The sequence below is a fragment of the Castor canadensis genome, chromosome 2 (genome assembly GCF_047511655.1).
Source record: "Castor canadensis chromosome 2, mCasCan1.hap1v2, whole genome shotgun sequence".
Lineage (NCBI taxonomy): Eukaryota > Metazoa > Chordata > Mammalia > Rodentia > Castoridae > Castor > Castor canadensis.
In genome coordinates, this window is record NC_133387.1 from 66,558,238 (window position 1) to 66,575,185 (window position 16,948).

At 36.6% G+C, this 16,948-nt stretch overlaps 1 protein-coding gene across 7 annotated transcripts in view; it reads left to right on the top strand.

The window, feature by feature from the left end:
* The first annotated feature begins 90 nt into the window (after positions 1-90).
* Kmt2e (lysine methyltransferase 2E (inactive)) overlaps positions 91-16,948 on the top strand; it is a 79,418-nt gene continuing 62,560 nt past the window's right edge. For 4 of the 7 annotated variants that reach the window (XM_074064928.1, XM_074064932.1, XM_074064934.1 and 1 more), the window contains exons 1-2: positions 91-431; positions 16,174-16,285. The gene's annotated coding sequence lies outside the window, so the exon portion shown is untranslated. The remainder of the gene's footprint in view (positions 432-16,173; positions 16,286-16,948) is intronic. The other 3 variants (XM_074064931.1, XM_074064933.1, XM_074064929.1) reach the window with 2 other exon arrangements.

Consider the following 16,948-nt stretch of genomic DNA (forward strand, 5'->3'; position numbering starts at 1 on the left):
TGCGGAGCGGGGCGGGCGGGCCCCGTGCACTTGCCGCCGCCGCGGCCGCCGCCGCCGCCGCCGCGGCCGCCGCCGCCGCCGCCGTCGCCGCCATTTTCCCAGAGCGAGAAGCAGTGACAGTGAGCGGGCGCAGGGGGCCGAGTCGGAGACCGTGCCTGAGTTGGGGAGCGGCAACAGAGGGGGCATAGACACTTGGAGCAGCCTCGCCGTCGCCTCTGCGTTCCTGCTGACGGCCCAGGTGCCCCCTTCCCTACTCATCCACTCCTGGTGAAGAGGCTGCGCGCTGCTGTTTGGGGAGGGGGTGTGTGGAGCCGGGTCCCGCGTCCGCAGTGGCTGCTGTCGGGGGGTCTCCTGATCGCGGAGGTGTGGAGAGACTCCCTGGGGGTCGAGCAGATAACGGGGTCCGGGCGTCTGGTGTGTGACCATCACAGGTCAGTGTCTATCGTCTCCGGGGGACTTGATGTGGTTTGCAGGGTGGGGGGGACCTGTGTTTCAAGGGGAAGGGGACTCCCCATCTTTATCCTTTGGGAGGGGCGATCGACGTGGACTCTCAGGAGGCTTTGCCGGGGCGAGACTTTGTTGGCTGAGGTGGAATTCATCCTTTCTTTTGCCTGTCCCTAGAAATGGAGCATTATGGCGGGTTTTAGGGTAGTGGAAGGGGAAACTGGCAGTTAAACCCCCTTGAGAGTGGGAGTTAGGGAGGGGGCGCCCTCCTCCCCGGCAGCGGGTTCAGGCCGCTGGGGCGAGGAGGCAGGCTTGTGACTGTTAGTAGGGTTTGTGCCCGAGAGGTCCCAGAAGCTGCCAGCTCGCTCTCTTCTTGGCTGCGTCCTGCCCAGGTGCTCCGCAGACGCGTAGGCCCCGTTTTCTTCTTTCCTTTCTTGATCGCCAGTGCCTGGCCCGAGGTGCTCGCCAATTTCCAAGGTGGGTGGGGGGTGGTAAAAGAACGCCCTGGGCATCTCTCTTTGTGGGCGAGCGAGACAGCTCCTCATCCTCTCCGGGGCAGGGTAAACCCGCCCCTAAGGTGGTCACCCCGTCCCCAGCCTTCCCGATCTCCTCCCCCACTCGCTCGTCTTGCTTGACTGCTGTCCTTTACTGTGCTGGAGTCTTAGAATCCCCAACACGGCTAATTTCAGAAAGGGTGATTTTTGACCCAAGGATCGGGATTGGCACCAGCGCGGTGGCAGCAGACACAGATGAGGGACAGGGCTCTCCTGGTGCTGAACCGGAGAGGGAGAGGACAAGCAATCTCGAGTGCTCTCTTGCACTGGTTGCAGGTCCCCCTGTACATCCGTCCTGGCTGGGCTCCCTCTTAAGAATGATACAATGTAAAAAGGGAAATCGCTGGAGTCAGTCTTAGAGTAAATCCCTGGCTTGCCAGTTCTAGTCACCTTTTAGAGATGGGAATAACGTAAGGTGTTTGGAGTTCTGGAGACCATGGAGAGAATAAAGTGAGGTGCATTCAACTCTAGGCTGGAGACATAAATACCTAATTAGAAAATAGTCCCTTTTTTCCTTTAATTTCTAAGATGGAGAGTAAAAACTGTAATTTCCCTCTTTTGTCCTTTACAGATTCTAAAAATGGCGGCCCCAGGCTGATGTTGTGGTAATCTAATCAGCTCGGGTCCTCCACACCCCATGCAGTGCGTTTGTCTGCAGCATATTACAGGCTTATTATGTTTACATGAAAAGACTGGGCTTTTTTTTTCTTCCTCAAGCCCTTTCCAAAAATGTGTTGGTTTTGCTGCAAATCACAATACTGTGTTTTACTTGATCAATTTTATTGTTTTTTCCTGAGAGGCAAATAAAACACCACTTTTGAAAAAAATATACACACTCAGGTAGCCTTGGAAATTTCAGTGGTCAGGATGGGTGTTCTTAAACATTGAAACATTTATTTATGTACCAGTAATAGTTTGTGTTGGGCTTAATTCAATCATCTTTTATTCACTATGTCAAAGTAAATTAAAATGTTTTCTAAGTGTGCAAATATGACCTATTTTTAGGTATTTTTTAATCTAGAGTGAAATATTTTCCATCCAACTCTTAGCGGATTTTGGGTTTCGTGTTCTAAATTTTAGGGAGCGGTACTAGGAAGCCTAAACCTGTTACTTCACTGGGTTTAGAGATGCTCTTCTTTCCACTGTTACATCTTGCCTCTGTTTTTCCCATGTATTTAAAGCTTTCCTTAAGAACTTTCACTTGATTGTATATTTGGTAAAGTGAAACTCCATACTTTGCTGCCTTTTAAATTTATCTTGTAGCATACTTATCATCATTATGTAAGTAAAAAGTAAGGCTTCGTTTTTTGATTCTCACCCTATCCCCCAGCATGCCCATTTACCTATTATGGGACTGTGGAATTTAGTCTGTTTGAATAAACTTTAAATAAAAGCATTACCATAATAGGGTCTTGAATCCATTTTATGCCATTTTCAGAATCTTATGGACTGAGAATGAAAATTAAATGGTGTCAGATGCCATTTAACTGTATTTTTGAAAGTGTGTTGATTAGAATATTTGCATAGTGGGAGATCTATCTTCTGTTTGGGGTGAACTAAGCATGGACATAGGAGTAGGCCATTAATGGCATTTAATGACCATTCTGATTTGTGGAGCAACTGAAAGATGAGTGCCTTTCTACCAAGTAGTACTTGCAAAGGTTGGAGGGCACACACCCTTTATGAGTCTCTTACTCCATTGTAGATACAGAGCAGATTTTACCTCACATGGTGAATATCTGAACTAGGTTGATAAGGTTCTGTTCTACAAAAATAATTAGAGAAATAACTGGTTCAGGGATTTTTTTTACATACCAGTGAGTTTCATCCTTGAAGACTGAGCACACAACATTATTTGAATCTTTGAAACATTTTATTATATAATGAAATGTTGGTGGTGGTAGGAGTTTGTATAGAGCTTTGGGGTCAGTACTCATTTGTGTTATGCTTTTGATTGAGTCTAGATCTTTCACTGCTTTGTAAATTTTGTGCATTTATTTTAAGGGCTGCATGGTACTTGAAACTTAGTATCCTATATATGTAATCAGTGTATTCTTACAAGTTTCATTTTTGTAGCAGTAGGAGGAAACATTGTCTATACATATGGTTTTCTTGATAGTGACCTTGGTCAGGGCTAGACACACTAGACAGTAATTGGACTCACACACACACAAAAATTTATCAAGTTAGAAATGAGAAAAGCCTCCTTCAGTCTTTCTTTATAGTCACTTCATTGTTTCATTGCTTTGGGTTTTATTTGTCTCAGTTTGTTGTTTTGGTATTTTGATTCCTGTAAAAAGACACTTTTTTAAAAGAAATGTATCTTATTTTAAATACTTTATAAATAACAACTATAATTCTTTTTATCAATTGACTGCACGTTTTAACTTACAATTGTGGAGGCAAATTTATTAAAAGGTTATATGTAATTTCTGTTCCCAGAGAGTTTCTGAAACATTTGGTCCCTTGGGGAAAACTAGTCAAATGGTCTTTGTTCTTAGGATAGCTGATTTTGAGGGATTACTTGTTTATCTGTTTAAGTGGATTTATATAAAACCGTAATGCAACTGGAGAGTAAATTTTATTTTTAGAGACTTCATTTTGATTGTGCTTGGCTTTTGTTGTCAGTAGTAGAAATTAAAGGTTCTTTTTGGTCCCTATTTAAATAGTTTAGAACCTTTGCAGATATCCATTCCCCTTGAAATCTGTAGGACTCTGATGACTCTTAAATTTTTATCTTGTCTGATTTCCAGCAAGAGAATCTTTGCCATATACTACAGTGAGTCCTAGGACTTCTTGGATCTAAAATGAAAATGGCGGGGGGGGATCAGCAAATAAATTAGGAGAAATTCCTCCCCTCGATATCTGTGCATACCTTAGTGGTCTTAAGGAAATTATGACTTCTTAAACTGACATTTTAATTTCTAACGTATTCATTTTTATGCATTAATCTCTTTAAAAGACCTGTAGTTTTATTTTTAAAAGTGTATTATGTAAATCTTTGCTTTCCTAGAAGATACTTTGGAACAAACATACACCATGGTATATTTAAAATGTCTAAGATCAACAGAACTTTGAAGTGCTATCAGAACTGCTTAGTTTTCTTAACAGTTGCTACATTTGTTAGTTTTAAATATATTTTGACCCAGCATAGTGGCATAAGCCTATAATCCCAGTTACTCAGGTGGCAAGGCAGGAAGATGAGGCCAGATGGGGCTACACAGAGGGACCCTATCTCAGAAAAGTAAATAAATAACACTGAGCCAAGTATCCAAAAAAGCCATCATCTCTAAAGGATTTATTCTTCGCAGATGAATAAATTCAAGTTTTATTGAACTTAAAGCTTTTGTTTAAGTGAATACATTTACATCTCATATATTCAGGGTGATCAGGGACTGTTCCTTGTTATGTGTTAAGAGTAAATGTTAAATGCTTACATTCTATGAGACTTTTTATTATAGAGTGTAGGATTATTTTTACTTCATGGTGAAATTACTTTTTGGGTTTCTGGCCAAATAATAAGAGGAATCCTCTTTAAATATTTCTGTATGAATGTTACTAGTTTTTAGGCTGGGTTAAAAATTGGAGTGGTTCAGATTTATTGTCTGTTTTGTGATGTAGAAATGTTGGGAGGAGCCTTACTTTTTTCTTAATATTGAACTGAATAGTTTTGTATTACCTAAAATTTTATTTAATACAGAGGAGCAATATTTGTGGTTGAAAATCTTTCTACACTAAATTTGAAGTAAGATGATACTTAACTAAAAATCAACCTATTGCTATTAATGAGTATTTTTAAAGAGATAAGAATTAACCATATTATGAAGCAAAGAAATTATTATTATTTTTGGCAGCATTGGGGTTTGAACTCAGAGCCTCATGCTTGCTGGGTAAGTACTCTGCCACTTGAGGTGCTCTACCAGCCTTAGAAATTTTTTTTATTAGGATATATTTGTTAGGGCGGATTCATATTGACCATTCCAAGTAGGCTTATATTGTATATTAGTTAGATCACCCCTATAGTTTCTCCCCTTCAATCCCCTCCCCAGAAATTGTTATTTACTATTGTGAATGTCTAGGCTAAGTGTACATTAAAAATCAAATGATGATAACCCAGACTAAGTTAATTAGATCTTATTTGTTTCTTTAAGGATATGAAAAGTTTTTATTAACTCTGAGTAATAGATGCTTCTTGTTGAAATCAGTCAGTAAAGTAGTTGTATTTCACTTGATACACATTGTCACTTGATAAGAAAATTAATTCTTTTTTCCTTCTTGGACAATTCATCGATTAAATGTCAATGTTAGACAGTTTAAGAAAGCTATTCTTAGGGGAAATTTACAGTTTTATGGGAACTCTCCTTTAGTAATTTACCAAACTCTTTGTAAGGTCTTTGAGATGTTGAACATTTCCAATGCAACAGGTCAACAAAGAATTTTTGTTTTTTTGATGTGTTACATTGAGATGACATTAAAATGGGGGGGGGTTGGTTTTTTTTTTAATTTTAGTTTTTTGGTGGGGATTGAACTCGACCTCAAGTGTTCTACCACTTGAGCCACTCCACCAGCCCGACATTGTCTTTTAATGAGTAAGTAATAACCTATAACAATTTAATGTGTCATCATCTACTTATCCATCATCTTAAAATGAAATATTGGGTTTTATATCTTAAAACTGTCTGAAGTGTGAAATCTGGGTTAAGAAAATGAGAAACACAATGATTTCTGTAGCTTTTTTCATTTTTTACAAGTGGAGAAAAAAGGTAATTTCCTAGCAACTCTTTGATTGCTTCATTTAGCGTTAACGAAAGGAAGACACACTCTTGTTTCTGAAGTTTATTATTGAGAAAGATAGCATTGAGTAATCAACATGTATCATCACAACTTGGTTGCAGCATTTCAGGTCTGGGCCTGTGATGGAAAGCTAGAACTTAATGGGATTGAATTTGTAAAATAATTTTTAAGTTCACATACTTATTTTTTGTGTAACTTTTTTTTTCTTTTATATGTGCATACAATGTTTGGGTCATTTTTGTGTAACATTTTATGAAACCAAAAAATTTAAATGTTTACATTTTATGTTAACCTTTGTTTTCAAGGGATATTTTAAAACATAATTTCTGTCTGAAAACTGAAACAATTTACCCAGATTAATTATTTTAAATTTATTTAAGCTTAAAGATTAAATATGTTTTCTCATTTTTCTTTCTGTTCAGACTAAGCATAAAGTCAAGCCTATGTGCCAATGGTTTTTTAGCAAAAAAAAAAAAAAGTGAGGTGATGATTGGTGAAAACAATCATCTCACTTGAGATATTACTAGGAAAACACAGCCTTAGTCTTTTGGAAGGCTCACAGATAAGGAGAATGTATATGAGAAAGATAGCCTCTTCTAATATTTTGTTTTCTTATTTCACAGACTAATAAATGTACTAGTTGCTATTTATGAGTTTATAGAGAGACACTTGAAGTGGCAGAAGAATCTTAATGTGACTAATTTGAATGGTTTGCAACCGTGCTCCAGAAGTCATAAATTGATGGGGTTCTGAGGTTGGTCAAATGCATCCAGAAATACTCATCCAGAAAATAAAATTGTTCCATTTGGAATTATTTGCTTTTCACTTCTTTCTCCCTCTCTCTCTCTCTTTTTTTTTTTTTTTTTGGTGATACTGGGCTTGAATTCAGAGCTTTTCACCCTGAGCCACTCCACCAGCCCTATTTTTGTGAAGGATTTTTTTGAGATAAGGTCTCATGGAACTATTTGTCCTGGCTCATGGAACTATTTGTCCTGGCTGGCTTTGAACCACGATCCTCCTGCTCTCCGCCTCCTAAGTAGCTAGGATTACAGGTGTGAGCCACCAGTGCCTGGCTGACCTCTCTTTAAATAAAGCTGCTAAATTGGTTAAATTGACACAACCTTAAATTTTTAAGCCTCCAGGGAAACTATACTGTTGACAGCCAGACAAAACATGAATTTGAATAGCTACCATTTTCCTGGCATTGAGGTTTTGAAGATAGATAAGACTGTCTGTATCTTGAAAGAGTGCATAGGTTATTTCCATGCTTCAAAAGTCTGCTATTTTAGGGTTGGTTTGGATGCAAGGAACAGATACCAGCTCTACCTCACTTAGGTAAAGGATTTGTTCAAAGGCTATAGAGGAATCTCACAGAATTTATTTGAAGAAAATACAGATAGGTTTCTTGGAAATCAGCAAGGTGCCACAGAACCACTATTCTCTATCTCGAGTCCTATAATTGCTTAAGAAGGTGGTGGTGGAAAAGATATTTATGGAACATGGAGGGGAGGTTCTTTGGATGATGGACAGTGGCAGAAAGACACCCATAATTTACCTAAAAAGTTTTTTTTTTTTTTTAAACAATGCTCAAAGGTACTTACTTGGGAGGGCCTTCAAAAGCAAATAATTGGTATATCAAACTGATGGTGTCTCCCCCCCTTTTTTTTTTTTTTGCTAGAAAATGTTAGTATATACATGTGTGAGGAATACTTTAAAAAGGCAAGTTTTTTTGTTTTAACCTCTTTTTTTGTTTCTTTTTTTTTAACCATGGTCCTGTAGTTTGAATTCAAGGCCTTGAGCTTGCTAGGCAAGTGATCTACCACCTACCCAGATCACCCAATTTGTGACATTTTGCCACATTTGCTTTATTATTTTTTATATATATACTCTTTTTTTCTTTCTTTCTTTTTTTGGGAGTAGGGTAGGGAAGAAGATAGTTGAGCCAGGGTTTAACTGTATAACACAGCATGGCCTTTAACTTGTGATCTGCCTGCCTCTGGGGTGCTGGGATTACAGGCTTGTACCACCACACTTGGTTTATGGTATATATATATTTTTTTTCCCTGAACTGTTGGAGAGTAGATTGCATAAATCATGCCCCTTTACAGCCCTCAATACTTAGATATTCATTTCCTAAGAACAGCATGTTTTCCTATGTAATCAGAGTAGTTATTAAATTTAGGAAATTTAACTTTGATAAAATACTTTAGTCTGTAGTCCATATTTCAGTATCACCAATAAGCATCTTTTTTTTTCTGCTAAAATAGCCAATCCATGATCACACATTGCTTTTGGTTCTTTTGTTTCTTGGTCTTCTTTAATCTGGAACAGTTTCTCAGTCTTTTTTTTTTTTTTTTTTTAAGTGGGAACTGGGGATTGTACCCAGGGCCTTGAGTATACTATGCTAATCTTGTAATCACTTGAACCATGCCCACAGCCTTTTTGTCTGTATTTTGTTTTTGAGTTAGGGTCTCCCTAACTTTTCCTGGACTAGCCTCCTCCTCTTGCCTCCCAAATAATTGGGATTATAGGCAGGAGCCACCATGCCTGGCTCTTAAAAGTTTTTGTGATACCAACAAGCTAATTATTATTTATGCAGCATCCCTCAAGTCAGGTTTTTCTGAGGTTTCTTCATGATTCAGATTCTGCATTTTTGGCTGGAATACTAGATAAGCAAATGTGTCTGTCATTTGGATGCTCACGATACTGTTTGCCCTTTACCAGTGTGTTCATTTTGATTGCTTGGTTAGGGTGTTAAATAGTTTCTCTATTGTATAGTTACTGTTTTTCATTTTGCTAGTAATGAATCTGTAGGGAAATACTTTGAATTTGTGTAAATACCCTGTTTTCATCAAGCTTTCCTCTCCTAGATTTAGCATCTATTGATGATTCTTGCCTGAATAAATTTTGACTCTGGCAGTTGCACATACACCAATGTTTTAAATAGTGATTTGTTTCTCAGTAACTAGAATTGTAGGAGTTTTGTTTTCTTGCCTTTCTCTTCCAGTTTTTTTTTAAATAGTGTATATGGGTTGCTTATATAATCACAACAAACAAATTTTAAGGATAATATATGTAAATAATATATAGATAATATTCTTGCAGTTTTCTACATAAATGAGATTTATGTAGAAAATTTCCTGGATTCTTATCTGATTTGAAACCCAGAACAGAACTTAAGTACTTAAATTTTTGAAGTATTTTTCTTTTTAGTTGTGTGATTTCAGTTTCTCATTTATGCTTTAGAGTTATTGTTAAATGTGCCTTGAGTTGTAATTTTTAGATTTATCATATGCTCCTAAATGCTACCAGTTTTAAAACAAGGCTTAAAACATCTATTTTTCATTTTAAAAATCCTTTAAGCAAGTTCTTTGAATATATATATATATATTTTTTTAATTACTGAGATAAGTTCTTTTTTATATGTACATATAGATTAATACTCTTAAAAAGGAGATTGGTGACAGCTGCTTTTAAATCATTGTGCCTACCTACATCTTACAGGGGAAGTTGTGAGCAATGTAACTTTTAATGACTTAAGGTCAATGCTAGGAGTTTAATAGCAACATTCATTGAAGCATCAAAACTGGCAAAGAGAAATGAGGACCAGAAAAATCTAATTGCTGTTTGGGGAAAACATCTGTTTTTTAACACTTGACATTTTCTCCACTGCCTAAAAGCAATAAAAGTTGTCCATTAATCTTCCATTGGGCTAATAAGAGAATGGTCTCACAGGACAAAATAGGAGCCAGAAGTAAGATCTGAAAGGGAAGGGGGAGAATAGTTATAACTATCCTGTTTGTATATGTTAAAAATTAAATATCCATCATCTTAGTGTATGATAGTTGAGATCTCAGATTTGTAAGTTTTTATACATCTTTGATTGAATAAACATTTAAAATGTGGACGGGAAGGAGAGTACATTCAGTAGGGTAGAGCATTAAATGTAATTGTAGAACACGCAGTATATCTTTTTGGAACATAGAATTTAATAAAATATTACTTACAGAAAAGTTTAAAATTGGATAAAAAGGAAAACATTTATACTTTTGTTACATTATAATAATAATCATAAATTTGGCGTGTTTCATTTTAGTGCTAGGAAGATGGTGGTAGTAAATTTGGATGATAATTTGAATATTATGCTGATTCAGGTACTGGGTAACTTATTAAAGGAAATAATTTTTCTGACTTTTTTCAAAGTGAGAAGAAAAATTTGAGGCTTGTGAATACTTACACAGTATAGATTATATCCTCTAAAACTTAAAAATTCCTTCTAAGAAAATTCAGATATTTCACAATAGTGAGGATTAATAAAATGATCAAATGGATACTTACCATTTTAGAGGTGCTTTTAAAAAATTCAGTTGTTCTTATCCAAATATGTCCTAAGGGATGAATGAAAATTCGATCTGTAGTTCTACCAAAAGTTATCCCAGTGTATAAAAAAGTATATGGCGAAGAGTGTAAAAACAATCCTCAAGACAGGCTAGAGGAGTTTCTTTTAGTCCAGAACTCTCATCTTGGACATAGCAAGTAGCATCTGATTGACTGAAATTAAGAAAATAGACTTAAAATTGATGTGTGGGTTGGTCTTTCAGCTAATTAGTTCTCATTGATATCTCATGTGTCAATTACAGAGTGCTTATTAAAGTGAACATTCATGGACCACATTCCAGACCTACATAAGCATATCTTAGGAGAGGACCTTGAACCTGCATTTTAGTGCCAGTTCCAGCTGAATTTTTACTATATACTAGCTTTTGGCTTTTGTTTTATAAGGAGAATAAGCCCCAGAGAAATGAAATAATTTTCTCAAGATCCTGTAGTTAAATATTGGTTGATCCAGGATCAAAATTTAGGTCTTGATACTTGGCCCTCCTTTATACTTTTCCAAGAAATCATGCTGGGCATTTCTCTTTAGGAGGCTGGCCATTAATTTTGAAGTCGGCGAGTAAGAAAACAGTGGTCTTTGTGTAATATCATGTGACAGAATGTGTTCACTGCTTCTGTACATTCCAGTTTAAGACATTTTTCAGAACCCATGTATTATTGGATAAAGATCTTGCATTGAAATTATAGCAACACAAGTTGGGGTCAAGTTGTGGTGAGCTTCAAATGCCAGAATAAAAGAATATGTACTTTGTGGGAGAGCTACTGAAATTTTTGATTTGGAGAATAACATGTTGGGACATGTTTATTTACCCCCTTCTAATTTTTAAGATTATGAAAGTAATATATTATTCTTAAAAGAATGCAAATTTGTATTGCCAAGTGTGGTAGTGTGCACTTTTAATTTCTGTGCTAGGGAAGTGGAGGCAGAAGGATTTCAAGTTTGAGGCCATCCTGAGCTACATAGCAAGATCCTCACAAAAATCCCAAGGCTGAGCAAATAAGTTAGTAGTACAACACTTGCCTAGCCTGTTCAAGGGCATTTCAAAAACAAAAAAACAACAACAAAAAACCCAGTACTTTTTATAGTTAATATAGCATTGGACTGAAGAGTAGAGACTAGGAACCATACCACATAGGTTCATTTGTACTCTAACCTTACACAAATTACTTAGCTTTTTGTGTCTTAGGTTCTTGCTCTGCCAGATGGAGATGATAGTAGAGCTTATTTCATAGTTTTTTTTTTTTTTGGAATTCAGTAAGGTAATATTTGTAAAAATGTTAGTAAGCTCTATAACTGTTTCATTACTAGTTTCTGGAAGAAAAGATTCCCATCTGTTAAGTCTATTAGTGCTGAGGTGAACACTATTTATAGTTTTGCCTAAAGTGTTTATGTAGACACTGTAGAAGTTTCCTTAGCTTTCATTTAATCAACTGGTAAGATTAATGTTCCTTTAAAAAGTCAGCATTCATACATGCTGAATGAATGTAAACTACTCTGTGCTGCCTTTAGCAGTTAAGTTGAATGCTCATAAGCGTCCTGTCTGTTCGCATATTGGCTAATCTCATTGTACTATGATTATTATTTTATTAAATATTACATAAACCAATGAGAAGTGGGTGTGAAGAGAAAAATATATAAATGAAAAATTGTCACATTGAGTGTGGACAAGATAACTAAAAGATTATGGGGGAAAATAATCTAGAATGCAGATTACTCACTGATTTCTTACCTTGAAATAAACTAAAACCAAAAACTATAAATAGTTCATTATTCATATGTTTTATAGAGGGATGAGATCCCAGAATTTCATTCAAGGGAGCCGTACCCAAAGAATGCATTTTGGCTTTAAACCAAAAAATGATGATATTTTAAGTTAAAAATACAATGTTTAAACATGTGAGGCTTTAAAAAAAATAATTCTCCACGCTGACTACACTCATCAACTTCTAGTCCCTATTATGTATGTGCAAATTCGTATTTCTTTAATCTGAAAGGGAATGGAGTCTACTATATGCCGTAGCTTTCTTTTTTCATTTATCATCTTGGAGATCCAGAAATGTTATTGCAGAATATGACTTTAGTTTGTCCAGTGGAGTTAATAGGAAGACACCTTCACTGATAAGATGACATATTTCAAGTGCTTCTGGAACTTAACAGACAAAATGACTTACAAGAGCCAAGAACCATGGTTACATTGTCAGATTTAAACTCTACTCTTCTTCAGGACCTTTTTGAGCTCAGTATTTTTTAGTGATATGTGATTAAATGCATTCTAAATGAAGGCATCAAAGTAGCTATTAATTGGGGCTTGTTGATCTTGTACATACTTCTTAAGGGAAGTAACTGTGCTGGCTAATATTGTGGGGATCAGTTTATTTGGTTTTCAATTTAAGTCTGTATTTGGTGTATTATAACTGTACAAGAAGAATATTGTTGCTGTGTTACTAGTATTAACTGCTTTATCTTTAAATTCTAAGTTAAAACTATTGCAAATCTTATGGAAATGGTACAATTTGTCAAAAGACAGTCATGTTGTGCAGTTATTATTTATTTTAATTTTTTGTATTTTTTAGCAGTACTGTAGTTTGAACTCAGGGCTTCTGGCTTGCTTGGCAGGTGTTGTATGGCGTAAGCCATGCCTCCACTCCTGTGCAATTACTTTTAGAATAGCCAAGGAATTGATATTTAAATTTGATCTGAGAGTGATGGTGGAAGTTGTGTTGAAAAGGAAGTTCTGCTGACATAAAATATCACTTATAGGAGTTTAAATTTTATGCTTCTTATGTCTTAAAGTAAATACTTCATTAAAGGTTTTTGTAAAAATATTTCTAGTTCTGTCTCCAACTTTACACAGCAGTTTCATTCTGCAGGTTCAAATGGCTTTTGAACATGAACTGAAAAGCGATCTACCATTTGAGCCACTGTGCCAGCCCATAGTACTCTTTAATTATATTGAATTGCCCAAACTAATTTCAAGCACCTTAAGAGCAGCTTAGTTTTGTTCATTGCTGGTTTCCAAACATTTAGAGCAATACCCAGAACATAGTATATGCTCAATAAATATGCTAAGTGACTGAGTGTTAATTGATTCTATTACATTTTGAAATGATAGGACAGTTGACATCATTTGGGGGTGGTGCTTAAATGACAGTTAAAGATTGCTTCTGTTCTTTTGAGACTCAGAATTTAATGGTAACAAGTTGAAAGTCTTGTTGATTGGTGGAAGTTAATCAGATCATGATGATGGCTATAGAGACTTAGGAAAAATTTATTTTATTTTTTGAGGTGGTGGGGATTGAACATATGTCCTCAAGTATGCTATGGAAGTGCTCTACCACTCAGCTACATCCCAGTCTAAGATTGAATTTTAAACATTGAGGTGGCACAAAAGACTAATTGTGACTGAATACAATAGGAGTCTGGAGGAAAGAAGGAATAAAAAGAGAACTGGGAAGCTGGGCACTGGTGGCTCCAATTTGTAATCCTAGTTACTGGGGAGAGAAAGATCGGGAGGATTGAGGTTTGAAGTCAGTCTGGAAAGGGAGTTTGTGAGACCCCCCTCCCCCATTTAAACCGATAACTTGGCGTTGGTAGTGCACACCTGTCATCTAGCCATAGTGGGAGGCATAAAATAGGATCACAGTCCAAGCCGGCCTTGGTAAAAAAATATTCCCAAGATCCCATCTCAAAGGAAAAATGCTGGGTGTGGTGCCATACACCTGTCATCCAGGTGAGGTGGTAAGCAAATAGAAGGATTGTGGTCCAGGTCTGCCTGGGCAAAAAGTGAGCCCTTACCTCCAAAATAACCAGAGCAAAAAGGGCTGGAGGTATGGCTCAAACAGTAGAGCACCTGTCTAGCAAGTGTGAAGCTCTTTCAAACCCCAGTAACCCCTTGTGCCCCTCTCCCCCCTCCAAAAAAAAAAAGAGAGAGAATGTGATACCAATAGAAAAATTTGAATGGAAGAAGTTATATGGAAAAAAAAATTCCATTTAAAGGTTTGTTTGAGTTTTGAAATGATGATGGATACCTGAGTAGGTGTATATTGTGTAGATGGCTGGGAGTAGAAAATTATATAGGGATGAATGGTTGAATCCAAGATTGAGGGCTAATGGAGTGGTTCAAGTGCTAAAATGCCTGCCTAGCAAGTATGAGGCCCTGAGTTCAAACCCTAGTGCCGCCAAAAAAAAAAAGAATCCAAGATTGATAAGAGACCAATAATAGGAGGACTGATCCTCAAGGGACAAGTACAACAGTTCTTCAGTGGCAGGTTTTGTTTGGTTATTTTTTTTAATGAGAGTTCATGTTCATCTAAAGAGAAGAGAGGTCACATGTGTTAGGGAAATTGTGGTTTAATTGAGAATAACATAGGTGGATAACTTATCTGAGGCACTGAACTCCAGGCTTGGAGAGCTAATATTTATTATCTTCATTCTTTGTATGGGGTGAAGTTAATATGTGGAAGCTGTATTTCTAATAGCTGTTTCAAAATAATACCTATCAAAATACAAACCAGTCATTAAAAATGGTGGTGGGGAGGGGCAGGCCAAGGAGGGAAAAGACTGTGTGGAACAGATTTTATAGCCTGAACTGTCTTTTGAAATAACATTGTCAAGTTTTTATCTACAACTAAAGAAACAGTTCTCAGGAGGTTGATGTACTGGATATCCCAAAATTAGTTTTGTGGTGCAGCTATCTAAGTTGGAAATGTGGGAAGACTTAAAAGGAAATGATCCTTAGTTTAATATGGTCTTTATTGGGTGGGAAAGAAAACAAAAAGTAAAGAAGAATGACTTCATAGAATTTGCAAGAGAACGATCCCAGGGGGAATATGACAACACTAGCAAAAGCAAAACAAAACAAAAAATCTTGTATAATCAAGAGATGTATACATTGGAATATTATTAATATGGAACAAGGATAACTGATGTAATGTCAAGATTATGAACTTGAGTGTAGCTTCTGTGAGCTATACTTTTTGAACAGGGTAAAGTTAAGAGGAAACTAGTAGCCTTTGAAGAATAATCTGTATTCTGTCCTTTCAATGTCAAGAGCAATGGTTCTAAAATAGAGCACTGGAGTCAGTGCTTTTCTTTTTGAAGATATATAGACCATATCCCAGAACCCCAGAACTTTTGAATCAGAGCCTCTAGAGTGAGGCCTAAGAATCTGTCATTTTTTCTTCTCACCTTCAGGTATATGGAAAGTAGTAGTTTCTGTGTGTTTGGAAGCTACTGATTTAAAATATAGATGGTAAGATCAGAAAGATTTGTTTAAATTCTTTTAATTATATTTTTTGATTTATCTATTACATATATAATATACATATTTGATATATATATATATATATTTTTTTTTTAAAGAAGACTCATTCTCTAGTCCAAAGAAATGGATTCAAAATAGTGATAGCAGACATACTTAGCCTTAAAGAGTGAGGACATTATTCTACTTGGGAGTAAAGAATACAATGGGACTGGAGGTGTGGCTAAGTGGTAGAGTGCCTGCTTTGTAAGCATGAAGCCCTGAGTTCAAAAAAATAAAAGTGACTAAAGAATAAAATGGTTGCCAAACTTTTATTTATTTATTTATTGCTTTTTTTTTTAAATCATATGTGCATACAATGTTTGGGTCATTTCTCCCCCCCACCCCCTACCACCCACCTCACTCCCTCCGTCTCCCCCCCCACCCCCTCGATACCCTGGTTGCCAGCTTTTAACTGTTCTAATAAAAAAGTGTGCCTCTACCTGATGTCAAACTTATTTATTTATTTATTTATTGGTCAAACTTATTTAAAGTCTAACAACGTAATAATGAACAAGCCTATAATTTATAGATTCAGTAAATAAACGATAAATGTTGGTGGAGTTTTTGTTTTTTACTGGTTCCAGATGGAACCTAGGGCCTTACCATGCTGTACTTCAGAGCTACACTTTTAGCCCTATTGCATGATTTTATTTTAAATTTTTTTTCTTTTGTTTTTGATGCAGGGTCTTGCTATATACCTCTGGCTGGCCTCAAACTCACTGTGTAGCCTGGGCTAGCCTTGAACTCAATCCTCTCGAGTGCTGGGATTAGAGGTGCTTGTCACTGGGATTACAGGTGTGTGACCAAGTCTGGCTTTAGCACTACTTTTTGGAAGAATATTTTTTCTGTTCAAGGATAAGTAGGAAATACCCATGCAATAAGTTTTTCATGTCACATCTTGAGTCAGTATTTTCTTTTATCCCCCATATTTTCACAGTGTTCTCTGAGAAGACTTAGGAGGATATGCAAACCTGGACATTTCCCCATCAGTTTTTAAAAATCATTTTTACATTTACTCACATGGGTATACATTGTTTGGGCCACCTCTCCACCCTCCCCACCACCATTTTTAACCATTGAGATAGAAATACGAGGTACAGATGCCTGTTGTACTCATTAACAGACATCTCTAATCACTTGGGGGTAGTTCCCTATTATATCCGGCACTTCAGGTTGACACTGGCAATCACTGGCAAAAACAAAGGAAATTTAAATTATTTTCATCCTAGAATGAACATAAATGCTTAGATTTTTATGTAAGATTTTCCTACAGATTTTCATTTATAGGAAAATTACTACCATTGCCCTTCTCCCCCTCCCCTGCAAAAAACCTTAAAGGCCACAATTTTAATGTCATTTTTACATTAAAATTTTAATTTTGAGATTATTGTAGATTCACATGCAGTTGTAAAATGTTATGCAGAGATTCCTCATATCTTTTACCCACTTTTCCTTTTT